Source organism: Microtus ochrogaster, linkage group LG2 (genome assembly GCF_000317375.1).
Source record: "Microtus ochrogaster isolate Prairie Vole_2 linkage group LG2, MicOch1.0, whole genome shotgun sequence".
Taxonomy (NCBI): Eukaryota; Metazoa; Chordata; class Mammalia; order Rodentia; family Cricetidae; genus Microtus; species Microtus ochrogaster.
Genome location: NC_022028.1, coordinates 6,523,239 through 6,549,644, shown reverse-complemented (window position 1 = coordinate 6,549,644; position 26,406 = coordinate 6,523,239). Strand labels below are relative to the sequence as shown.

At 45.2% G+C, this 26,406-nt stretch overlaps 1 protein-coding gene and 1 non-coding gene across 2 annotated transcripts in view; one reads left to right on the top strand and one right to left on the bottom strand.

The window, feature by feature from the left end:
- Positions 1 to 21,448, bottom strand: part of Adgrf5 (adhesion G protein-coupled receptor F5) — a 94,316-nt gene extending 72,868 nt beyond the window's left edge. The window contains exon 1 of the mRNA XM_013350994.2: positions 21,273 to 21,448. The gene's annotated coding sequence lies outside the window, so the exon portion shown is untranslated. The remainder of the gene's footprint in view (positions 1 to 21,272) is intronic.
- Positions 21,449 to 23,719: 2,271 nt separating this feature from the next.
- LOC113457592 lies at positions 23,720 to 23,846 on the top strand. Its single transcript, XR_003378139.1, has one exon. It is a non-coding gene; the product is annotated as a small nucleolar RNA SNORD22 (small nucleolar RNA).
- Positions 23,847 to 26,406: the final 2,560 nt, after the last annotated feature.

The window sequence follows — 26,406 nt, the reverse complement described above, 5'->3', positions numbered from 1 at the left end:
TTGGAATTTATTTTATATAAAAGAACCTTAGGGGACAGAGGGTAAAGAAAAGCAAGCAGGTCAGGAGGCAGGAGTTTGAGAAGCACCCGAGGGCTGCATGGCATTTGCACACACATTCATCCGCTTCCTGCTAACTCTCTCAGTCACGTATCCAGGCCATTCTGTAACTGACGCTGTTTATCAAACTGGCCACCGCACAGCCCCCGCCTCACTCTTAGCAGCCGACTTGAGAAAGGTCAGTTAAATAGAACAGTTCCTTGTTGCTTCACTTGCTTCTCTACGTTTTTTGTTTTCCCTGTCGTTTAGGACGAAAATGCTCCCACTTCTCCTGATAGCTTCCTTCCTTTTCCATGCTCTGGTCCCACTGCCTTTCTCTCTAGGTGCGAAAATCAGTCCCAACAGTGTGCTCCACAGTGGCCTTTCGAACTTTTCCTTTGACACAGCCCTTTCCTCTCCCCCGACTCACGGCAACGCTCCTCTGTTACTGTCACAGCAACTACCTCTTCTCCAGCTCCATCACCAGTCACAAAAAGAAAAAGTAAGGGCTGGGGAGCCAGCTCAGTTGGTAGAGCTCTGGCTTAATACATTGGTCATGGTGCTCTAGAGTTATAGGCTGATAAAATGAATCTCTCTATCTCGCTCTTTATATATACTCATTTTATATGTAACATATTATGTAAATACACATATAGAGATTCATTTTACAAATAATATATATTTATATATATGGAGAGAGACAGAGAGAGAATGGGGATTTATTAGAATGGCTTATAGGTTGCAATCTGGTTAATCAAACAACAGCTGGCTGTGAACGGAAAGACCAAGAATCCAGTAGCTGTTCCATCCACAGGGCTGGGTGTCTCAGCTGGTCCTCAAATAGATGCTGGAGTCCCAAAGGAGTAGATTCTTGTTCTAGGAAAGGAATGGATATGGTAACAAGGTGTGGACAAGCAGGCAAAGGGGAAAACTGCTTCCCATGCCCTTTCGGCAGGTGTGACCCAGATTGAAGGCATGAGTCTTCCCACCTCAAGATCTGGAATAGGAGTTGATCTTCCTACTTCAAATGGAGCAATTAATCCTTCGGTGATATGCCCTCCATTTTTGGATTTAGTTAATTCCAGATGTAGTCAAGGTGACAACCAAGAGTAGCCATCACAGCTAAAATGCACAAAGCCATAGGTTCAATCGCAGCACCATAAACTAGAAGTGGTGTCGCACACCTGTTACCCCAGCACTAGGGATGGGGAGGCAGGATAATTAGAAATTCAAGGTCATCTTTGGCTACACAGTGGTTCAAGACCAGCCTGGGATCTAGGAGAGCTCATATAGAAAATGAAAAGAAGGAACTGGGAAGAAAGGCTCATTGACAAGCAAGTGTGTGGACCAGAATTTGGATCCTTAGAATCCAGGTAAATGCCAGGTGTGTATGGCGGCCTGCCTGCAATCTCAACCTCTGAAGGTGGAGACAGGGGATTCCTACATCAAACTGACTAGTTTGGCAATTTATGTCTGAGTTGTCCTCTGACCTTCACATGCTATGGTACACGTTGTGGCTCATGTCATGTGTATATACACATACATACATACATACATGTGTACATGGAGGAACAAAGAAGAAGAGGAAAGGAAAGGTGGTTCAAGACGCTTAGCAACTATTAAAAAAAAGGTGTTCAATGAATGTTTTTCAAAGAGATGAATGAGTATAACCGGAGACAGCTCTTTCGTTTCCTGGCTGCCCAGACCTGAATAATCACATAGAAACTGTATTAATTACAACACTGCTTGGTCTATTAGCTCAGACTTCTTATTAACTAACCCTTATATCTTAAATTAACTCATTTCTATTCATCTGTGTATCACCACGAGGTTGTGGCCTACTATAAGGTTTGAGCAGTGTCTTTCTCCTTAAGCAGCTACATAGGATCTCTCTGACTCCGCCTACTCTATATATCTCTGTTCATATTTCCCACCTGGCTTTATTCTGCCCTGCTCTTGGCCCAAATAGCTTTATTCATCAACCAATAACAGCAACACATATACAGAAGGACCTCCCACATCAAATGAGTAATCAAAGTCACGCTTTCTTTTACCCCCTCAGTTTTCAGCTGTCTAGGACACCTGCCATTAGCATAATTCAACACAGTCAGAAGTAATGTCAGGCTGGGACTTGGTGGCTGACTGTCTTAGTTACTTTGGTGTTGCTGATAATATACACTGACACAGCAACTTAAGTAAGGAAAGCTTTCTTTTGGTTCATAGTGATCATGATGGAGATGTCAAGGTAGCAGTTAGAAGCACCTGGTCAAATTGAGTATTCAGTCAGGAAGCAGAGAACAAACATTGCTTATGCTCAACCGGCCTTCTCCTTTATATACAACCCAGAATCTTAACCAAGGTAACGGTGTCGTCCACAGCAAGCAGGTTTTCTTTCTTTAATTAATCCAATAACGATAATCCTTCTTAAGCATCTCTCAGATCAAACAGATCATTGAGATTAACCATCACAATAACTTAGCCACACGAGGTTTTCTATGACATTAAAACCCCAATGAAACCCCTATTATTAGAAGTATGACCAACTCTCCGTACACAAAGAAATACACTACCATGTTCTATACACTATTTGGGTGAAGTAAAATTTTTCCTGGGGGAAAGCTCAAACCATAAGCTTTCCAAAATGTACAACACAGGGGTAGCAATAACAAATTAGCATAGACTTCTGGTCAACCATAAAAGGGTTTCCCAGTAGTACAATTGCCACCCCACCCACCTACCTAAGGTTTGGCTCTAGGGTCTCTATCTTTGTGTTCTACAGGCACGGCCCTGTACTAACTCATCTCTCGATTCCACGGGAGATGATACAGTCTTTCTAAAAAGCTTCTTCAAGAATACATCACATGTCAGGCACCATGAAGATGCTTGCTCTAGACTGAAATATGCGAAGGACTGGCCAAGTACCACTCAATATCTATGAAGAACTACAGTGGCTCTAAAATTCAGTCATAAAAAGGGGCCAAAATGAGGGTGACTGAGGAGAAGCCCCAGTTATTGTTGGGGGTAGCAGTGGTGAAGATGGAACTCGAAGCACAAATGAGAATCAGACTTTCTGAAGTTTGACTCCTTGTGCTTTTTTAAAGGTCTGGAGATGCCAGACAGTGTGGCACACTCCTTTAATCCCAGCACTCAGGAGGCAGAGGCAGGTGGATCTCTGTGACTTTGAACCCAGCCTGGCTTACAGAGCTAGTTCCAGAACAACTACAGCTGTTACACAGAGAAACCCTATCTCAAAACAACAAAAACAACAGCAAAAGATTGAACATTATGAAAAAGAATCTAAAGGCCTAGAGATGAGGAAGGCTAAAAATTGAGGATCTGTGAGTACACCTTGAGGAAACAGTAAGAAAGGTCCACGGGGAGCAAGGACCCCACTTTTTCGTTATCTCTTGGGAATCATTTAAGAGATGTGAGGACATAATTTCCATACTCTATGTTAGTGGCTCACTCATGTTCAGAATAACTTGTTGGTTTTCACACTGGGAAAAAGCATTAGTCACTAGTGACTTGCCTATAAGTCATCTGAATCCCTTGCCTCCCCAGACCTAAGTCATGGAGATGCCCCTGCTTACATGGGCACGACACACAGGGATGGTGCCTTCTTTGTTCACTGGTACGGGGACCTCTGATGCAGGAACTGACCTTGCGGTTGCCCTCCTAATCAAGCTGGTCACCGTGAAGATGAATTGTCCTTGGGTTCTAGCCCGACACTGTTTTCCAGGCAGGGCAAGAAGTTAAAGGGAAGGGTGTTTGTGGTGGCTGCTACTGCTCTTTGATATGTGACCTAGCATTGTGCAAACTGGTGCCTTGCCCTGTGGAGTCTGCCCATCCTGCCACAGTTCTGATGACATACCCCAACACAAGGAAGGGCCTGCGTTTCCAAGTTCAAGCCTTTTCCTAATTACGTTGACTTTGGTTTATCAGTGTTCGCCTCTCAGGAGCAAGAAGCTATTTTTGGACTTGGAGGTTAGTACACAATTATATGACTATTCCAGGCCCACACCCCTCCAGCTTGCCTCATCTGACCTGGAATGCTGATATGGGAAAGCCATTTAAATTTTTAGTCTAGCCACACAAATACATACATGAAGGTACAGATGTGTGTGTGTGTACGCGTGCGTGCACACACCTGGATCTCATACACAGTCAAATTTCACACTGTAGTTGGAATGAAGGAGGCAGCAGATACACACATGACTATGGACCGCGGAGGATTGTAGTATATTTAACAACTAGACCAGATCTTTACCTAAATTCTTCTCTTTTCATTGACCTAGTCTCCCCTCTCCCCCAAGTGCTAGGGATTGAACCCAGAAATACACACTCTTTAAGTTCTTTAGCACGGTTTTATCTTCTGTGATACTCCCTTATTTTTATTTGAAAACATAATTTTCTTTTTCCTTTCTTTCTTTCTTTTTTTTCTTTTTTTTTTTTTTGAGACACGGTTTCTCTGTATCTTTGGGACCTGTCCTGGAACTAGCTCTTGTAGACCAGGCTGGCCTCACAGAGATCCACCTGTCTCTGCCTCCCAAGTGCTGGGATTTAAGGCATGTGCCACCACGGACTGGCCCAAACCATAATTTACTTGACTAATTAAATTGAAAATTATTAACTAAGGTGGAAAAAATTTCTTGTCATAAATATTATTAATCCAGTGAAATATTTAAGTATGAACTAAAATTTGTACTTATTAAATTTTAAACACAAACAGAAACTCTCACGGTCACAGGATTTTAGAACTGGAGTGATTCCTGCCCAGTTTCTTTGTCTTTCCAACCCTGTGCTAGCGTGGCTAGCTACTGTTTCTGAAAGAGCCACAGGTAGCCTACCCTGGCCTTGAACACGCTGTGTAGCTAGAGATGATCTTGAACTTCTGATCTTCCTGCCTCTGCTCCCCAAATGCTGGGATGGAGGCCACCATCCTGGGTTTATTTAATGCTGGGGATGGAGCCCTTGGTTTATGTTAAAACAGTGCTCTGTGTTCCTAGCGCCAGAGCTTACTTTAAAGAGGATCTATTCTTCCAGGTCCAGGTCCTCTGGAAGAGCAGCAAGTGCTCTTAACTGCTGAGCCATCTGCGTTACTTCCCAGGACTGTAGGATTAAAAGCAACAGAGTAGCTGAGTCTTTCTGTGCCAGGAGCATATGAATGAAAGTTGTCTGAATTAACTCCAGCATTGCATACATGCCTTTTTCTTCCCTTGACACAAGGTCTCACTGTGGAGCCCTGGGAGGCCTATGTAGACCAGGCTAAGCGCAAATCCTCGTGCTTCAGCCTCCTGAGTATTAGGATTAAAGACCTACGCCACCACCCCAGGCTAGAATAAACTTTAAACAAAAAGGCACAGCTACACTAACTAGAAGCTTAGGTAATACTGCTGAACTCTGCTGTGAGCAATTCTTCAGAACTTAGAATAGCAAAGGCTTTACTTGTTTTTAGCATCGTCCAGAAGTGATACCATGTTCTGATCACCTTTTTCAGACTTTGGTTCCCCTTTCATTCATTTTAAATACTCTGCAGCCTCCCCTCCGGACTCCAGGGTCACCGAGCCTCTGAAGGACCTCTTCACAGGAGCAGAGGGAATGGCTTTAAAGGTTACCCAGTCGTCTTAATTGGTGTCCTTCTTGAATCCTTTCAGGACTCATATACAAGGGTGGATGGAGGACAGACTTGTTAATGCCAAGTAGGAATGGGGAGAGAGCTCACAGAACAGGAAGGCTATGTGAATCCCAAGACTCACCAGGGTCTATCGTCTTCAGAAGAAGCTAATCCTACCTCTTCCTTTCTCCAGTCCCCCCACTTCCTTGACTGGCTCCATCTGGAAACATCTTCCTAACTAAGAGGAAGGAAAGCATCAAAATTCTCAGTTCCAAGCCCCCCTGGGCCACTTTTTAAAAAGTGAGGTCTGCAGAGCCTGGAGGCAAACAAGCTTCCACTCCACCTGACCCCGAAGGAAGGAAGCAGGAAGTCTTGCTGGGGAACAGGGGTGAAGCGGCCCAGAAGGACAGGCTGTTTCTTACCTCCTGACCCCTCTCTAATCGTGAGTGTGGAAGGACAGCCCCAGGGCAGAAGGCAGTGCCTCTGGCAACATTTGGCAACACCTCTCTCACAGTCAGAGGACGATTTTGTGTGAATTACAGACCACTCATTGGGAGCTGCAGTTGCCTCTACAAGACCTGCCTAAGACCAAGCCAGGAAGCATTCTAGTGTAGAGGAGAGAGGAGCTCACAGCTTCCTCCCCCACTCCTGCTGCCCCCCTTTCTGCCCCAAGCAGTTGATGGCTCCTGAGGAAGGGAGAGACAGTTTTCTTTGAGGGCGTTGTCCCTGGTAGTTAGACCACGCTGCAGTACATGGCTCCACCCACAAGTATAAAGGCAGCGCAAATTGGACTCAAAAACAACGAAAAAATGATTTGAGGTTTGGATGGGTGGGAGAGTGGTGGGGGTAAGATTTGGGAGGAGTTAGGGAAAAGGAATGGGGTTGAATATAACCAAAATACATTGCATCCATATGAAACTCTCCAAAAGTAATGAAAATATTAATTTCATCAATAATTTAATTAATTTAATTTATTAATTAAAATATTGTACTTATAAGAGATGAAGAAACAGCCCCAGCGGTTGCTACTGCCCTTGTTTACCTTGCCCGTCACAGCGTCAGGTTCCCATAGACCCTCAGATCCTGAGGACAGACCATCTGCATCTTCATTTTATAGATGAGAAAACTCAGTCTCAGCAAGGTAAGGGTGGAACCCTGAGCTTTCTCCTATCCAAGCGGGTGGGGATCAGCTATGCCTAAATTGTCTCATGTGTCTAACACAGCAGATATCAGAGCACCAACACCTGGGTGCACGTTCAGGTTCACTGATGCTTTCTGGGCTGGGGACCTTGTTCGGAGTTAGCAAAGTGCAGATGCTCACGCAGTACACTTAGACAGGAAAGCAATGGTCTGAGAGACTCAGTACAGGCACTGGGCCATCTAGATGCCAGTCCATCTCTCATTTCTTCCTTCTACGTCTGCCTGTAGTACTAACCCCAACCAAGATCTGAATGATCTTGGTCCAGAAACCAAGAAGAAGCAATAACTATAGCAACAGAAAAGTACTGGTTAGTCTCAGCTTCCCCTCCAGGTCCTTCTTTGTCTTTTGGTGTCCTGTTGAGTGCCCTATTCTATACCACCATGCCCTCAAGAAGGCATTGCTACAGAACAGGGATGAAACAACTCTCAGGGAAGGCTCCCCTGCTCCCTGCTGATCCTGGGGAGTATAAGAGAAGCATCCCAGAGAAAAATTTTGCAGAATTTACTTCCCCTCTCTCTGGCCAGGCTTCAGTTCAGTAAATGATTGCCCTCAGCTTCTGATCCAGAACAAACCATGTGCCTACAGCCATAGATCTTGCCAAGTTCTTATGACACTCCTCATCCTCCCAGCTCCTTGCCACTTTTTGTCCAAGAAGAACAACCGTGTGGGCAGTTTTCCCATGCTTCAAGTCGCCTATAGAGTTAGCTGCCTCTTTCGTTAATTTGTCAGCGTGGCATTCATTTTCCCTTTTCAGATCTGACTGAAAGAGCAATGCAGACAAAAAGGCAATTTCTGTAATTTGAGGAGCAAGGATTGTGTGAAGACCACAGAGGAGTGTGAGTGTGTGCATCCGAGTGCTGGTGGAGGCATGAGCCGTTCCTTCTTCCCCCTTGTGAAACCCACCTCCTGCTCCTTACTCCTCCATCCTGGCTCAGGCCTCTTTGTGTTTTCTAAGCCAGGTTCTCCTATATCCGAGGCTGACCTTAAACTGCTTGTGTAGGCAAGGATGACCTTGACTTTCGGATGCTCCCATTTCTAGCCCCCAATGACTGGGATTTCAGGCATGTGTTCCCATGACTGGTGCCACCAGAATTTTCTTAGCTACGTTAAGCAGTTTCACCCACTAAAGTGTCTGCTTCCCATGTGCGTCTTGGAGCCTCACAGCAAAGGGCCCTCAAGGACTGACTGCTCTACTTCCAACGTAATAGTAAGCATCTTGAGGACCAGAAAGGTTCCCTACCAAGAGTCGCTTTGAGGAAATACAATTTTCCATTGAATTTATGTGTTTCAGAAACATGGACACCCTTAAACCTAGAAAGCCCATAAAACCAGTTCAAACACCATGTAAATTCTCTGTTAGCCAAATGACAGCATTCTGGTGGCTTTGAAAGTGGCATCCCCTTGTGCGTTTTGGTCAGAGGACAACTTTTGGGGTTTGGGTCTCTACTTATACCATGCCAACTGAGCCAATTTGACAACCCCAACATTCCCCTTTAAATCTGAAGTATAAAAGATTTCAGTTGTTCTTCTGTGGCGTCTGGGCTCCTGACCTGCAGCTGAGAGATTTGGGAGGGCTTCAGTACCCCCTCAACCCCAACCCCTGTAAACAAAGCGGGAGGAAGGTAAAGGAACACACAGATTCCTCCCCATCCATTCTTCCTATCCTTTCTTGTCAGTGATCTTGGTTTCCTAGCATTTCCTGCCTTATCTACCCAGGAGGAAATAACAGCCCTCAGGATATATTCTGTCTTTGCTAGCAGACCACATTCAGAGACAGGACACAGACCTCCTGTTTTCTCCTCCATGGTCCAGGCCAAAAAGACTCAGTTTCAAACTCTCCTGGATATTATGGAAAGTTGCTTAAACGCTGCAGCGTGAAAGTCCTCCAAAGGAACAGATTGCCTGATTCAAGTGTTTGTTCTGGGCAACAACTGACTTCCTGCTTTGCAAACAGAGGTTTCAAAGGACCAATTCTTAAAATTCCTAAGAACCCTAGAAGTCACCATATTTTGACCCCTTACAGACCAAAATGAACCAGAATATCAGAAATATCTGGATTTGGGTTTTATTTAATTACAGAAATGTTTAAAAATAAAAGAGGCATGTACCACAAAGAAGAGATTTAGTGAACTTCTTCTGAGGACATTTCTAAGTAACATGACTTAAGCATGATCCAAACGATTTTGTGAGGTTCCTGCCTTCACACGCGAGAGACGGACCTAGATTCACACAACAGTGGTCCTAGCATGTGGGTGTCAAATGGTGGATTCCATCAGGTAGTGTTGTAAAATCCTGGGGCCCGCCCCAGACTTTCCAACCTAAAACCAGCAGCAGGGCTTGGCAACTAGCCGTCTACCAAGCTCCGTGGTGGTTCCAGGGCACATGGGAATTTAATGGTTATGGAGAGACAGAGGATTGCCTTGTTCTGTAGTTTCTCACTCTTGAGAAGGTGCTGAGGCTGCCTGGCTCCCAGCCTGGAGTGAGACCATCAGGGCCTTGAGAGAAACTCTGGCAGATAGAGGTGCTCTTGGGTCAATCCACAGAGCATCTCTCCTTTCTCCCCTGACACGTATGCACACACCCCAACACATATGCAATTACCCACACCAGCACGCACGCACACACACACACACACACACACAACTCCAGTTAATACCCTTAGTAATTAGAACTTCTATTTCCACATCCAGCTTTGTCTCCTCCTGTGCTTTGTCAGTCTTACCCAGTTTTATCGAGACACAGTTGACAAGAGTTAAACATTTATGACAGGCAAAATGATGACTTCATACATGAATGCCTCCTCCCTTTCCTCTTACCCAAGAGCCCTGCAGCTAATGCGATCCCCTGGCCTGTGTCTCTGTTGCATTGGCTTGCCCTGTCCTTCAGGAGCTGGTTCAAGATTACTGTCGGAATCCTCTCCAGCTGCCAGCACACCCCGACTTCCTTCTGTCAGAACACTAACTGAGCTGCTTTGCAAAAGATCTATTTTTAGGCTCTCTGCCTTCCTGCGCCATTCCTACCCTGTTGGTGTTTGCCTACTTTTCAGGCCCAGCACCTTGTAGTATGCGGTCCAGAGAAGTGGATGCTCATTCATGTTTGTGAATGACCCTTGAGGTGGCATATTATTAGAAACCTAGAAAAAGCAAGAACTTGGCCTGTGGTGCCATGCTACTGGATTAAAAAAAAAAAAAGGCCTCAGTTCTACCACTGATTAACTAAGGAGGCCAGGCAAGTTATTTATCTCCAGTCCTCCGTTTTCTCACCTGTGAAATGGAGATATTAAATGGTATTATGCCCTGGAAGTGCTGAGAACTAAGCCTGGTAAGTATTAGGGCCTCCTTGCTAGCAAGGAAAGTTCCAGAAAGACCTAAGATGCTTCTTTGCTTATCTATGTGCACATGCACAGTGAATTCACACCCTCCCTCTCTCCAAACAGTCTCAGTTCTTTCTAGGTTACTAATATATTTCCTCCTTTCTTCTCTTTCTCTGGTACAAATGATGCCTTGCAATCCTGCAGCTAAGACCCCCACATGCATAACCACCATAAATTCCTAGCATGTATCTCCATGAATGTGTAAGTATATCCATTTACAGATGCTCAAGCTTGATGGGTTAGCTTTTTGAGGCTAAAATGAAACCAAACAATCTCAATCAGCTAGAAATATTAGCCAAATCCTTAATAATGGCTGTGTGTGTGTGTGTGTGTTAATTTTGAAGGCTAATCTATCACAATAAATAAGTAAATGTATCATCAAAATTCCCATTTATGAAAGCATTTACTTAATGTGGACTTCAAATAAAACAATTCTCTGGTTTAAAAACCTTTAAGTCGGCTATTTGATTTGAACATACAGAGGGCTGAATTGCTGCTAAACTGAGGAGAAGGTACAGAAAACATGTGGACTTTTATAGATGCTCTTTCCAGGTGACTGAGTGTCCGGCAGCAATCTCTGTTCACAGGCAGGTTATCTAAGTAGATTAGCTTGATTTAATTGTATTTTCTAACTATGCAATTGTGCATGTGTGTCTTTATGTGGCTTTGTACACAGAAGTGCAGGCTCCTGATAAGGCCAGAACAGGGCATCAGATCTCAGGAACTGGAGTTGCAGGGCGTGGGAGTCTCCAGATGTGGATGATGGGAACTCAGCTTGGGTCTTCTGCAAGAGGATCATGTGCTCTTAACTGCTGAGTCATCTCTCTAGCCCACTATATTCTTAGTTTGTTTTTGAGACAGTCTCACTGAATAGCCCAGGATAGTCTCTAACATCTCTGTAGGGAAGGATGGACTCCAACTGGCAGTGACCCTCCTATTTCAATGCCTACCCACCCACCCAAGAGCTTAGATTACAAACTAAAGCCCCACCCACCCCAATTTCTCAGGTTACAAACTAAAGCCCCACCCATCCCAAGTGCTCAGATTTCAAACTAAAGCCACACCCACCTCACATGCTCAGATTACAAACTAAACCCCACCCACCCCAACTGCTTAGATTACAAACTAAAGGCCCACCCAACCCAAGTGTTCAGATTACAAAATAAGCCACACCCACCCCAATTTCTCAGATTGCAAACATCTGACTCTAGTTAGACGTTTGCTATTTTTTAAATCCTACCCTTTTCTGAGTAAGGGCATTCACATCAGGGAGTAACATTTATTTGTGGCTAAAAAAGAATTAAGTATTATCTTTTTTTCTCTTTCTTTTCAATCTTTAATTCCCCCTCCCATATTAACAATCAAATGTAGGGCTTTTTTTTTTTTTACAAGTTAAGCATGTATTCTACCACCAAGTTATAACCATAGCCTAGAATATTGTCTTAAGGCTTTAAGAAAGAACCTGTCCACAGGTTACAGGTTTCCTAAAATTACAGACTTTCCTGCTGGTGAAGGTGTTACTAGTGATTCCTATCTTTACTTGGGAACAAATCTCATCATAAGCGTGTTCTGAGCACTTTTGATAAAATTTTATGTACTTTGTCATTTAACTTTCATAATATTGTATAAATTAGTTAGCTGTTTCCACTTCAGATAAAAAGACTGATAAAAAACGAAGCAACTTTTCAAGGCTTAAGACAAAACACAAAATTACACGGACTGAAAAATCAAACATATTGAAAAAGCTCAGGCAGAATCTGAGCCCCAAATCCAGTTCTCTTCGCTACATTCTATTGTGTTCCAACACACAAAAGTGCTGAGATGCAAACAACAGAAGGGTAAATGCAATATTACAAAAGATTGAACGGAAGAAGGCAGCGTTTTCCTCCAAATGGTGCCTCCAACCAGGGCTACACACAGGATAAATGTTCTAGTAAAGATGAGCCTACAGTGAAAAATTGTGAACCTACTGTTAAGGTTTCATATCTGTGTTGAAATATTTGGGGCAGTGGGTGGGGGAGATTTAGGCAAGAAAGAGATTTGTTTCCATTTACAGTTACAGGTTACAGTCGAGAACAGACAGGAATAAATGTGTGTGTGTTTGCTTGAGTAGCTGCCTGGGCTCAGTTTGATGCCTCCACTCCTCTACAATCCCAGCTCCTTGCCTAGGGAATGGGGCTGCCCGTGGTAGGCTGAGTCTTCCCACAGCAGTTACCCGAAACACTTTGCACAGGGATGCTCACAAGGTCATCCTAATGTTGACAGTCCCTTATCCAGCCTCTCTCCCCAGGTGATGCTAGATTGTGTCAAGTTTACAAGCTAACCATCACACTCACCCCAAAGAATGTGTGAAGGGGCCCTTATGCCACCACTGTAAACTGTCTGCTAAACCAACACTGGGGGGGGATTTTCTAGACAATGGTTCTTACACATGAGTAATGTGTGTCAGACTTTGGGGGTACCACAAAAGATGCTACTTGGAAAATGTGCAACTGGCAGCATGTTTCCCTTTCCTGCCTCCCACCCCTACATGCCTATATACAGGGTCTGGCTTCAAGGGGCCAGAGGATCTGGGAATCCGCTTTCTGTCCACCACTCTACCCACATCTTATCATACCTGTATTCACCTTGCTTGGCATCTCTGATCCTTTCAGTTCTCCTGCACTGCTGTATTGCAAAAACAGAAAACATGGGCTGGGAGCTGGCTCAGCTGGTACAATATGACTACACAAGAATCAGGACCCACGTTCAGATCCCTAGAGACTACGCAAAAGTCTGGGTGCTGCAGTGCACACCTGTAATCCCAGTGCTGATTAGAGACAGGACAGAGACAGGGCAATCCAGAGATCCAGTTGACTAGACAGTCAAGGTGAATTACTGGGAGCTCCAGGTTCACTGACAGACCTTGTCTTCAAAGGTAAGGTGGAGAGAGATGGAGGAAGACACTCGATATCGAGCTCTGGATTCCACATGCATGCACACACATGCACCTGCACACACACACACATGCACCTATGCACACACGAGCACGCACACAATAAATACTGTAAAGGGATTAGGTTTATTAAGAACAAACAGCAGTGCAATACTTCCTGCTGACAGCCCAGCAGAGGCTGTGGGATCCCATCCCCAACCCAGAGCTGGGAGAGCGTGCGTCCTCTCGGGCCGTTGTCCATTCCTTCGACTCCTAGGAGAAAGGAGGTCGGACAGCTGCTGCGCTGACACAATGCGCACACTCTATCTCCACAGTCGCCATGGTTCCCCCTCAGACATCCTCTGCAAACCACTCTCTGGGCTTTGAGAGGAGAGTAAACAAGCGGCAGAATTCATGCTCAAACGCTCCCGGGATGAAAATTAAAATAGTATGATAGCCACGCTGTCAGTCACTTCGACTGCGTAGAAAATGGAGACTCGGAGAGGAAATGACCAGAACTGTGATTTTAATTAGAGCTAGCGACAGGGGACTGTCTCAAGCCTTCCTTCTAAGGGGGCAAAGTGTGCTTGCACACATGTGTACAGAAGTGGGGGAGGGCATGTGGGCACTCACTGTCCTGGTACTTAGAGAATTCCAGATGGTGGTTTTAGAGAACACAGAACAGTCTCAGGCAAGATCAGAACTCAAGGCCTTCTAATCCTTCCTGTTCTTAGCTCAGACAATTGTCTGACACCTTTGCACCCTCACCAGGCATGAAAGTGTGTGCCTGCACGTGTGTGTATCATATGCTCTAGAATTTTCTAGAACTTTTGCATTTCCTTTGTGCTTAACAGTATTGCAGAAGTATGTTCAATAAATCATTGTTATCCTATGAAAAGGTCTTTCAGTTTGCCATGCCTCTGCTTTAGTCAATAAGCACACTATAAGGTGGGGAACTCGACTCTTATTTGAGAAAGAACTGACACTGAATTAGTGCATATGCATGTGTATGCACACACAAGCACCCAGAATTGCATGCTCGTGAACCGGCATGTTGCAAGAGCACACATGCAGTTGAAATGCATAAATCTTTTACTCTCCAGCGTGTGTATTTTTTCAGCTATGAGGAGCCACAAGGCAGCAGCAAGAGAGGGTTAAGTGGGGATCTCTAGTAATGCCTCCACTTGTTCTTTGAGGAACAACAAAGACAGGAAGCATGGCCTCTATGGAAGGAAATTCCCAGGCCTCACACGGACCTTTGCAACCTGCCCTGTGAACCCCTGAGGGGTGTCTGATAATAAACACTCAGCCAACAAAACAACCCAGAAAGGCATTTTTACCAGCATTCCTGTATTCTCACTGTGGGGCTGGCAAACGGTTTTCTGCATCTGGGGACCTGGAAGGGACCTGGAAGGGTCACCTGCTGACAAGGCCCATGGCTTCCACTGACCTGCTCTTTCTACAAGCAGGTCCCCTTTGCTCCCTGAGGCTTTGACTGTGTTGGGGTTGGGGCTGGGCCTTGAGCTCCTGGAATCATGATCACAGATGGCAGGGCAGGTGTGGAATGTAGATGTGAGACCCACCTTTTCCTCCCATGAGACCCTCAGACACCAGCCAGGGCACTGAGCCCTTAAACAATGCTGCACAGACCTCCCTCGGAATGTGCAGGGTGATTAAAATACAACGGGCCATCAAGTAAAATAAGTTTTTGTTTTGATCTTGGAGTTTGAATGTGTGGCTGCATGCACGTGTGCATGCGGTAGGCAGAGGGCAAGTTTGCCTGCCATTCCTCAAAGGCCGTCCACCCTGTTTTTGACATAGAGTCTTTTATTTGCCTGGAGTCTACCAAGTAGGCTAGGGTGGAGGGCCAGCGGAGCATCAGAGACCTGTCTGCCTTTGCCGTCCCAGTCCTCAGACCAGACAGGCTCTACCGAACCCATCTTTTTACAGGCGCTCCATGGACTGAACTGGTGTTCTCACATTGTCAGGCAAGCACATCACTTACACTGAAGCTCTCAGCATAGCCAGGTCTTAGGAGGTTTTGAGAAAAGATCACTCCATGTAGCTCAGGGTATCCTAGAACTCTCTGTACAGCCCAAGCTGACTTTGAACTTGGAGAGCTACTCCTGCCTCAGCCTCCCTAGCACTAATATTAGAAGCGTTTGCCTCCATACCAAGCTTAACTGGCATTCTGGGCTTTTTTGCCTACAGTAGGGGAAGCTGGTTGCTAAATACTTTCATAGGAATGACTTATAAGGAGCTTTTAGAAAAGTAGAACCATACCGTAGAACCTTAAGCGAAAGTCTAGTTAAGGTCTGATAGCTTGTAATATAGTAGCTTATTTATCTCCAAACTAATAAAATATAAGACCTTTTATATTTATCTTGAAGATGAACAAATCCAAGCCTACAATAATTACAAAATTCTGGGTGATTCAAGGACCTGTGCTTGCATTAGCAAGTACCTAGGCATGTGTGTTGGGGCTGTGTGTATGCTCTTATGGCTGTCTTTCTACAGTAATATGCTTAAAAAACCTTTTGCTATAAAATTTAACCTGTTTCCTCAAACGCCACCCCATATCAAAACTCCGCCAGAATCCAACATCCAACACTGGTGAGGAGTACATCCTTTGCCGCAAATAGAAAGCAGATCTTTATTGTTGAATTGCCATCACCGCTGTCTGAGATATTTTTAGACGAAATAGTCAAACCTATCTCCTCATTTGCATTTGCCCAGAGTGGAGGACGACCTCCATCTTGACCCCCTGCACTGGGGATCACATTGACTGAAGGGGATGACAGCCTCCATGTTTCCCTCTAGGTGGGGTTTACAAGATCCCCACTCAAGCCTCCTTCTGCCCTTTGTACTGCAACAATGGACGGAAGCACAGCCTTGTTGGAGGAAATTCCCAGGGCCACGTTGTGGATGTTAGACAGTTGATTTGCTATGCGGCATAGCCAAAGTGCATCTATAAATAAACACACCGCTCTGCAAAAGTTCTATATGGTGGTCCTGCACTGCTGATTATATTTCAAAGGGAATTCTTATTGCATAGCCGTCTTTAAGAAAACCTACAGAATAAACTATGCTGCACCTCTGTTTCTGCATGACAAACTGCCGCCTTTGTTGGTTCTCTTTTCTGTAGAAGGGATGGTTGCTGTTCTTTTTCCTACCCCTGGGATCTCAGTGTGAGACTTTAGGAAGCCAAGGCGTGCTGGAATACAGCCCAGCATCCTCAGAAGGATGTGAGGGTCCTAAACAGACTGCAAGCAGAGTCAGTTCTCCTGAGTCTATAGAGAACTGAGTATTAGCCAGAAGTTTAGACAGCCTGAGCCCACTTAAGCTGATTCTCACATCTCTAGGAAACTCCCAAGTTATCGGCACGCACAGGCTATGATCAATGCGGTCATCTTTATAAGAAGAAAGGGTGGGTAGAAAGCTGGAGAACTTGACGTTAGAGAAGGCAGCTCACCCCAGCTAGCTTTTGTCTCTCCCCAGAGGTCAGACACCAGACTCATGACATCAGAAAAGCATGGAACAATTTAGCCTCAATATGTCTCAATCAGATCTCTGAGGAGCTAAAAAGTCTCAGCCTACATGTACATCCATAAAGGACTCCTGTTTCACAGCTGGAGAATGAGCTTGTGACAGTTGCCTGAGTCTATGTTGACTGAAAATGTCACCAAACTCGGCAGTTTCCTACCAAATAAGAATGTGTTTGTAATGCAAGGGCCAAGACCAAGCCACAGTCAAGTTCCCGAGTGACCCCAGTGGTCTCATTTCTTTTTTTGCGCCTTTTTCCTGGAAGTCCGACTAGTCTATTGTTGCAAAGGTCCTATTTTTAAATTATTGCAGTCAAAAAATACGGCTAGCAAGTGAGAAGTCAGCTCACGTCACTCCAGGCTAGTGCTTTTTTTTTTTTTTTTTTTTATCTGGTGGCTTGGATTAGGGCACTGATGTCATGAGATTCTCAAGAGCGGGAAGGGACCTTCAATGTCATCGAGCAGACCCCACCCAGCCAGGCATCCCTTTGGGAACACCCTGGTCTCTGGTCTCCTGGGGTGCTGGAACGCTGCCCAGGACAGGGTGTTCCCCACCCCCGCAGGACAACTCACCCATTTTTAGACAATTCTAATGGTGGGTAAATCCTTCCGCAAGCTGAGTTGAAATCTTTTACCCTATAATTTCTCCTCCATAATCTGGTGGCTTTCTCTTTTTCCATACCAGAGACCTTCGAGTAACTGAAGGCAATCTTTACATTTTACACGGTGTAGCTCTTCCTTCACACACCTGCATATCCTTCAGAGAGTGATCCCATCCTCACTTTCACCACCTTAGCCTCCTGTAAGCACTCTTTTAGAGTGTGTGACTCCGTGCGACTGGGTATACACACTCGCACACTCACATATGCCAGAGGTCGGCTTTGGGGTGCCTCTCTGTTGTTCTCTGCCTTATTTTTTGAGACGGTCTCCTCACCGAACCTGGAGCTCATTGATTAGGTTGGATTAGGGAGCAGAAAGCTCCGGAGAGCCACTTGTCTCTGTGTCTCCCTTCCCTGCAGAGCTAAGATTACAGATGTGCACTGCCACATCTGGCTATGCGAACTCAGGTTCGCAAGTCTTCCAGGCAAGCATTTTAGCCCTTGAACCATCTCCCCAGCTCTGCTGGTATAGTTCAGCCAAGCAGCTTGTTACATACATTAGCCAGTTCATCTTCTCTTCACTTTGTGTGTTAGTACCGATTTTCAGGAACAGAATTGAGGTTTAGCAAGGTACAACTACTTAGTTAAGGAAGGAAGCAACAACAAGGAATTTAAAACTGGCTTTACCTCTTTTCACCCCACAGGTAAAAGGCTGCAATTAAAAGAAAAGCTAGGTGAGGTGCTGCTCTGCTGGAATCCCAGCACTTAGAGAGAGGCAGGAAGACCAAGAGTTCAAGGCTCTTCCCTCCTGCTCTATTTATTAAGACAGAGTTCAGCCTGGGCAGCATACAGCTCAGAGAGAGTGATAGTGGAGGAGGAGAAGGAAGAGAGAGAGAGAGAGAGAGAGAGAGAGAGAGAGAGAGATAGATTGTAGTATATTTTGTAGTATATAAACCAATCTATATACGGTCATTCATTAGAACCCTCCCATGTAGCATAACATCCTTTTATGACTAGAGCTATTACCTGTTATTTATAGAGAAGAGTGCAAATTTGAGTAGTTGGGAAACGAGCTGAAGGGCTGTTGTACAAAGGTGCAGTAAGTGAGAGAGGCAAAGCGGTGTGAGCAACAGGAAGCAAGCAAGAGTTCTGGACATGCAGGGGGTTTTTATTAGGAAATGTCAGTGGTAGAGGATCAGGAAAAAGAGAGTTAAAAGACAGAGAAAGAAGTCACTCGAAAAGGCCAGAGTGGCTTGGGTCACCCCAAGTCTAGGGGTTGGGTCTGAGTACGTGTAGAAAGTGTCGTTTTCCTGCAAGCTCCCTTGGAGCTGCTGCTATGCAGTGCCTTAGGAAAGAGCACCAAAGGGCAATGTGGACACCAATGGCTGGGGCTAAAGGCAGAGCGAGAAGGACTCCCTTAGGGTCTCTTTGCGACTCTGCTTCAGAGAACCGCAGCTCACTGCCCTTCAGATTATCGTGAGGGGTGAGGGGTAATTCAGTTAGTAGTGACCTTGCTTCGCATGCATGGTTCCCAGGTTCCAGCTCCACTACAGTCTAAACTGGGTGTGATAAGGGCAGACATGAGAACCCAAGACTTGAAGGTGGAAGCAGGGGCCTCAGAAATTCAAGATCATTTCTGGCTACATAGTTCAAGGCTAGCCTGGGATACATAAGACCCTCTCTCAAAAGAATTATCATGAGCCAGTTTGAGAACAGAGGCACCCCAACCTCTGTACAACAGGACACGGATGCTTCCTTGTCCACCACTGCACAAAACCAAGGCTTAGAGAAAGGTTGTAGACCCAAAGTCACCAGGCAAGGCAGCCCACAGGTGCAGGACTTTTGGCCAGAGACCCCAGAACCCAATGGGAGTCTTTCTGCTCTATGACATCTTAAAGCCCTTACTTGCATACGTTAACATTTGTGATCCACCAGATCTCTTTGTTTTCTCAGTTTCTTCTCTTTCTTTTCTTTAGAGGGCAGAGGGAAGAGTAGGAGGGAGATTGCTAAAAGGTTTCTGGCTCAGGGTCACATCGATTCATTTGCCACGTGTTCCGATTGCACCACCAGCCGCCTGAGAGAGGAAGGTGTTCCGTACTCACGGCTGAGAGAGTAAATCTCTGACTTAGTGTGTTAAAGCATGGGGAGAAGGGATTAGCAAGTGCCTAACCAGAGATGTTACCTATCCAGGGAGATGTAGAGACTTTAAAAAAATGAACGGCACACAGTATATCCTCAAAATACTTGGTGGATAATTAAGTCTGGCCAAGTCTCAGATCAAAGGAGTACAGGAAGATGCTACAGACACTTCCAGCCCTCTAAGCTTCTAACTATACATCTCATTCTGACCATTAATTGAAATTATTACAGTAGCTCACACGTTCATTTGTTCCTTCATCCATTCATTCAGGAACTCAGATAATACTGATTAACATGAGTGATATGGCAGCTGTTGTGTTCAGTGCCATGGATTCAGAAATAAAGCACCAGAGTCTAGTCAAGGATGAGAAAACCCATAGCAACTGTACTTTGTGTGCCATAAAAGCTGCAGACACAAGGCGCTTGGTCGGGGGTGGACTGAATGTGGGGGGCATGAGAGTTAAACAAGGCTGTAGTAGGTAATCGGGGGGACACCGAAGAGAGGTATCCAGGCAGAGACAAAAGCACACCGAGTCATAGGTGGGCAGCAGAGGGATCACATGACGAGGAAAGTGGCACTTGGCACAGTTGGGAAGTCAGGAGGTGAGAGGGGAGGCTGGCAGGGTGTTACGGAGCAGCCCTTGAAAGAGTCATCTGCCCTCCCTGCAGACAGAACCTGGCAAGATTTAGTACACGTGTCACCCACCCAGCAGTCTGGATGAACCATAGACAGTCTAGTGAAGAGACGGCTGTCTGCATTTCTAAGGAGCCCTTAAGCGATCCCTGAGCCCCTTAGGCAGTAGAGCTGTAGGCAGTGGGGTGTATATATTAGACACAGTTCAGCAGGAGAACCACAAAGGCACAATTTGGCAAAAGTTACATTTGCCAAGAACTCTGTAGCAAAAAACAGGGGATGGGTGAAGAAAGGCGATGCCAAAGCTAAGTATGCAGTGGTAAAAACAAACAAATGAGGCGTCTTGACCAAGGAAGAGAGGGGAAAGAGTTGAGCACATTGGCTGATAATCTTTGGAGTCGGGGCAAATTTCTCTCCTCAAGGAAAGGCTGCTGATGAGGGGGATGTGAAACAATGAAGCATGGGCGCACCCCACCCAAATCAGAACTCCGTGGACTGATCTGCCACACCTTCCCTGGGACTTGGCTGCATCGTCGTGAACCTCACTGACACCCAGCCGAGGTTGGTCAGGTCTTAAAGGACAAGTATCATGCCTGCATAGGATTTCCACGCCAAACAGGTAAAGCCAGGCTTTGTAGCTCTCGCTGGACATGTGGCTCAGGGAATCTCAGGAAGAGTGAGAAAGTTGTGGAAGACAACACAGATGTCCACTAAATCCCTGAACAACATGTCTATTTAAAAAATAAAAATAAGATAAAAAGCACGGTTGTGTCAGCGAAAAGCACCTATACTGTTGCTAGCACCCTCTCTATCTACCTTGCTATATTCTTAACTTGAAAACTAGTTAAAACACTTGTGGTAAAGGTCTGCACAGCGGGGAAAAGGCAAGTCAGAGCACAAATATGTCCCCTTCATCACACAGAAGCCAAAACACACCACCCCCAATGAAATACTCCTCCAAAGAAAACAAGGGTCACGCTTTGTGTCTCATGTTCTTTGCTGCATCACTATTCTCCAGCCAAAGACACGCGAGCTCAAAACAACCAACCAGAATACCCTCTGGCCACCACTATTTACCCAGACAATCTTTAACCCAATGAATCTCCATAGGGCAAACAAGTTGAGAACAGGCAGCCATGGCCGACAGGCACCCGTCCATCTCCTTTAGAGTAGCTAGCCTCACATGCAAAGAGACAAAAAAAATGCGCACAAGTACCTACCTTCCTCTTCAGCAGTGGGAAGCCTCTTCACATCTACTCGGATATGGAAGCTCTGCCCCCAGACCTCTGAGTGGAGGCGGAACTTAAGGGCGGTCCATTCATTCAGGTAACCTGAGGAGGGTTGAGTTTCTCCAGATCAGTCTTCAGATACTCCCAGGCTTCCAGAACTTGGGGGCAGAGGTGAACTGTGAGCTGTCCCTCAGTGCAGGAAGAAACTGGGAGGCACCGTGTGGCTGGAGGTGGAGGCGGAGGCTGGGGAAGGGAAGTAATCTGGGGACTGTAATAAACGAGAAATTCTCTCCACATGATTTCCTGTATTCAGTGCCTCTTGCCTCTCTCAGGCTCCCCAGAGGAAATCAGAAATTTTAAACTTGTCCTTTGGCCACTGAGAGAGGAGAGAATAAACGTGCTAAGAACCATGAGAACAAGGAGAAACAGGCAAGAGGCAGGGAGCTCACAGGCCAGCCGCTTTTATCCTTAGCCTAATCCTTTCTACCTGAAGTTTCTCCAAGTTTTTAACTTTGCAAAAGTCAAGAGTGCCTTCATCCTCTTCCATGCAGCTTCTGGCCATGGTCCAGGCGTTGTGAGGCAGGGGAGCCCGTGAGAAGCATGTCAGCATGGGCTCAGGAAGAGGAGGGTCTCCCTGTCCTCGGGAAAGACAAGCACTGTTCTGTTTATGGAAAGGCTCATGATGGTCTTTATTAATCATGAAAACCATCTAGTAATTCCCAAGTCGTTCTTGTGCCAGGGCTTGAAAAATTACTGGTGATCTACTACCCATAAGTTGCTGCAAGCAGGAGCCTCTCTACACAAAGTGTGAAGCTCACTGTAAGCTAAGAACGAAAGGCATTCATTCAAAAGTGTAAAAATTCAACATGGTGGCAACAAAGGACTCAGTTAAGGGCAGAGAGGAAGGCTCTGTGAGCACAGGGCTCAATAAAACTGCATGGGGTAAGTCACCAAGCCGATCCCAGCCATAGGAAGAAGCTGGGAATGCCAAATGAGTTGACTTCAAGAGGCTTAGACTCCCCTATTTTGCTTTGTGGGGTGATGTATAATAGAAGCAGGTGCATGGAGGAAAACGCTGAACTGGGGGTGTGAAAGATACATGTATTCGGATCTTTCTTTGGGCTGCTAGTTCATAAATAACAACACGGAGACTTCTTATTTATCATGAAAGCTCGGCTATAGCTTTGGCTGGGTACTAACTAACTCATGATTTATTTTAACCTATATTCTATAATGTGGAGTTTATCTCTCTTCTATCCTGCCCCTCCTGTTTCTTCTCCATGTTTGGCTGGCAAAGCCTTCTTTCTTTTTTTCCAGACTCCTCTCTGTCCCCAGAAGTCCTGCCTAACTTCTTCCTGCCTAGCTACTGGTCATCTGACTCTTTATTAAACCAATCACAGTGATAAATCTTCACAGAGTGTACAAATACTCCACAACAGACACAGACTAAAAAGTGTCACTTAAAATCACCAGGTGACTCCTTGCAGTATCTTGGCTTCTTCTCCCTTTCTTCTTCCATATGAGGGATATGTTTCCCATGATTAAAATCTTGTACTACGTTAAGCAGAAAAGCATAACATTCCACCATGACACAGAATAACATCTCCTGCTTTACCTCAAGGATTCCTTCTCTGCACCTCCTTTTTTCTCCCTCCGTCCCTCTCTCTCTTCTCTGATGAGTTACTCCATGCAGAATACAGACTCCTTACTCCATGTCCTTTGACTCTCATAGTCCCCAGAGCAGGTTCTCTAACAACCCAACTCCTGGCATTGTTCCCTACAAACTATGATCATTGTCCTCACAACTCCCAAAGACAGAAAACCTCCCCCACCCCGGTCCCCCACTGCTGCCATCTCTGTTGCTTTCTGACGTATGGATCATATCCTGGGGACCCACAACTCAGAAATTTGGTTTCTATAAGTTGAGCATTTCTGGGAAGAATATTTATAAATTACCATCACATACAATCTTTGTGAAAGAAAGAGAAAGAGGAAGAGAAAATGCAAGAATCAGAAGAAAACACACAATTACTGTTAGGGTTTTACAGCTTAAACACTGGCTGATAGAGTGCAGGTTCTTCATTACTGGTTTTTCATGTTTACTAAAATGCTATGGTTTGTCATGTCCTTGCAGACTGTGTTATGAGTAGGTGATGGCCAGTCGTCAGAAAATGATTCTTTAGGAGTTATATATGCTGGGGCTGGAGAGATGACTCAGTAGTTAAGAGCACTGCCTTCTCTTTCAGAAGACACTGGTTCAATTCCAAGCACCCACATGTTGGTTCACAATGGTTTGTAACTACAGTCCCAAGAAGTTTAACGCCCTCTTCTTACCTCTGTGGAGAGACCAGGCATACACATGATGCACAAACATGCATGCAGGCATAACACCCATGCAAAAATAAACAAATAAATAAAAGTTTAAAGTTAGCTATGCCTCTCAGTAACGAGACACTCACATGTTTTACCTTCTACCCTCAAACCAGTTTAAATGACAAGGTGAACACAGTTGAGCTGGCTTGGGGAGAAGAGGAAAATATGTTACAGAAGGAAATGTCTTGGAATTATCCCAATTTTCATCTAAAGGACAAAGAAGAATCAGCATTTCTTGAAACACAAGCTCAGCCATTCTTTTTCCAGGTCTGAGGGAAAAAACAGATAGGGTTCAAGCTCTGAGGACTCCAGAGGGGACTTTTCAGATCTTTTCTTGTAACTTAGCCTTCTAAAAAGAAAAGGTTATAGAGCCAGAGCGATGGATCTGGCAACTAAGAACACTCACTGTTCTCCCTGAGTACCTGAATTTGGCACTCACATGGAGTGGCTCACAACCACTTTGTAACTCTAGTTCGGCGCTCTTTTGGCCTCCTCAGGTCCCTCCACACTTGCGGCTCACGTGTACATAAATAAAAGTAAATACAAATCTTTAAAACGTTGAAAATGTTGAAAATGTTAAAAAAAACATTTTAAAGATTCATCTTAAAGATGCTCACAAGGAAAGGGACTAAAGTTAGCTAGGGTGAGGGGAGGCACGGGTCATTAAAACATAAGGAGAGAAGCAGGAAGGAGGAAATGGCAGTGGAAGACAGGGAAGAGAAACGATCGGGTAAACAAAGGGAAGGAGACAGGACAAAGATGGGGAAGGCGGGAAGAAGGGTGGGGTGAGAAAAGGTTAGAAAACATTACCAGGAGACAGGAAATCAGGGACCATCACACACCAGCGTTTCCTGTAGGGGCAGCATCAGGACAGGCTTTCTGCACTTCCGCTTCCGGCTTTACTCCTTCAGAGGCGAAGGGAGACCTGGAACACACCACAGGGGCTGCCGCCTTTTTCTTAGACCGGGGCTTTAGTAAAGCCACACAATCATGGGTCTCTTTATGGTTTAGAACACATCCATGACGGCCACCGCTGGAATTTTTAAGCATGTAAATTTGGGTTCCTTCCCTTGGCTCTCCAGGATCAAGAGGTTGCATTGTCTGTTTTACAAAGGCTGTTCGTAGCTGAGAAGCTCCACTCCGGGCTGCCTGACTAAAGCACAGGCAAGGCCAGTTCGTGCAAAGACAGTTAGGTCATGCGCACTCCGAGTAGCCGGTTTTGTGCTCAGAATTGGAAAAATTTTAAGTTTTTTTGCTGGTTATTGTTTTAATTTGTGTGTGTGTGTCGGGGAGGGGGTGCACACGCACATGTTGGGGACCTTGCTGGAGAGGCCAGAAGAAGGGTCAGATCTCCTGGAGCTGGAGTTACAGGCTGTTGTGAGCTCTCCAATGTGAATGCTGGACTTACATTTGGGTCCTCTGGAAGAGCAGAAAGCATTTTGAACAGCTGAGCCATCTCTCCAGCCTTATACACACATATCTAAAATCAAGTAAAGGCATTGGCTAAATGAGTTAATTGCATTTTTCTTAGCCACTCCTCAGGTTGGCTCCTAGTCAGTGAGTACTATTCACGTTAAAAATGGGAGCCTCAAGAAAGATAGTGGAAGACTTTAAAGTAGAAACAAAAATAGGATCATCTTGTCAGCAGAATGTTGAGCGGCCCTAGGAGACTTTTTGGTGAGGAGGTATGATTCTATAGGGGCCTATCTTTTTTATTATCTTTCACCATATAATTATTTTTATAGAAACTAGTGGTACAGTAAACAATTCTCATCTTAGAAACGGAGATTCGTTTTGTTTGGTGGAGTACAGTGTAATTGGTCTTCTCTGCACAAACACTTATTCTGAGCATTATATTTTTGTTCATTATAAGTGTGCTGTCCAGTCGTGCATGCATTAGCAAATCCAGTTGAGCCTTTCTGATCATCTATTATAAATATACCTGTTCTCCAGTTTTCCCTTGTGAAAATTTTAATCCCTTACATCCCCTTTTATTAATTCACAAGATAGAGGCAACTCTGTTGTGCATTTATTTTATATTAAGGTAAGAATTCTGATTTTGCTGTTTTGAAAATGATCTTTAGAAGAAGGCAGATGTTAACCTGGCTGACGGTATGTTGTCCCAACAGTTTCCGATGGCAGGCTCTTTCCTGCAGTGTTCTGGCTGGTTTTTGATGGTCCCTGACTATCTAAACTAAAAGCAGAGAACAAACAAAGCATGTTGACCGTTAAAGTAAGATGACAGGCGGACAAGTGGCCAAATGGGAACACCTCACTCTCACCTGCTTGGGCACAGAGAAGAACCAAAGCAACAGGTGGCATTTTGAGGTCAGTGACTGTGGGCAAGGCCTGGAGATCAGCAAGAGAGGGACTGGAACCTTGTAACGGGCACAGAGCTGAGCTGACAGCAGTGGAAGAAGAGAAATACCCAGCATCTGCCACTCCGGCTCCACACCTCCGGGAGTTGCTCTTGTGCAGGCAGGTAGAGAATTCCAGAAAGGTCCGCTAGGGTAGATGTTGGCAGTGCTAGCTGCTAGAAAGCATCATAATCTCCCCGGGATTATAACCCACTAGGTAAGTATCCTGATCTGCACAGGCTCTGAAATCATCATCTCCCAATGAACCCCAGGGTGTTGACCCCCCCCCATTTTATTTTATGTGCATGAGTGTTATGCCTGAATGTGCAGCTTTACATTAAGTGGGTGCAGTGCCTTCAGAGACCAGAAGAGGACACTGGATTCCCCTGGGACAA